General features: G+C 34.2%; 1 protein-coding gene across 2 annotated transcripts in view; it reads right to left on the bottom strand.

Annotated features, from left to right (window-relative positions):
- LOC108624588 (glutamate receptor ionotropic, kainate 1-like) overlaps positions 1-698 on the bottom strand; it is a 198,932-nt gene that overhangs the window by 48,188 nt on the left and 150,046 nt on the right. The gene's annotated exons all lie outside the window — the stretch shown is intronic.

The following is a 698-nucleotide window of genomic DNA, read 5'->3' as shown; positions in this document are numbered from 1 at the left end:
GTAATACCATATCAGATAATTCATAAATCATCAGCTATTTCAGGCAATTTTTGCAGATATGGAATAGATGTGAATATCATGATTATAGAGAAGCTACTTACTATAGAAAATCGCAATCATGGTCGTGATTGAGTATAATCACGACTCGTGATCGTGATTTTGTGAAAAATCATGGTTAGTGATTTTGAACGCCATCTGTAGTAAAAACTGATCTCCGAGGAAGACCGGAAGGTCTCGCACTCTTTCCCCTAGGTTAGACAAATGTTCAATAACCGAATCGTGTTAACGTCTCCTCAACATCGTCACGAATATATCATCGTTGTCGGGGATTGCTTCCTTTGGGAACTAAGGGTAGATCGAGGGATCAAGCCTCCCAGGAGAAACGAGTCAACGAACCTCCTATTTCTCACCGATTTCAGATAAGTAAAACGAAAACTCGACGTATATTGTATTTTATGAAACTCCATCATGAGAGATTATAATTGACCATTGTGAATGGCTATAAATCGAATATGTGTATTCCTCTGTGTAATTTAGTAATTATATTGCGAAAATTGATATAATGCTGAATTAGTTAAATACTATTCTCTCTGTTTCATAATAATAGTAACAGTTGATGAATTTAACATTAGAACTAATGATTGGAACTACTAATTGATGTACACCTATTAAAAATGACTTATTTTTCAAAATTAATA

The sequence above is a fragment of the Ceratina calcarata genome, unplaced genomic scaffold (assembly GCF_001652005.2).
Source record: "Ceratina calcarata isolate Rehan_Ccalc_2016 unplaced genomic scaffold, ASM165200v1 scaffold32.2, whole genome shotgun sequence".
NCBI lineage: Eukaryota > Metazoa > Arthropoda > Insecta > Hymenoptera > Apidae > Ceratina > Ceratina calcarata.
The sequence above is the reverse complement of the archived record's forward strand: the minus strand, read 5'-3'. Positions and strand labels throughout refer to the sequence as shown.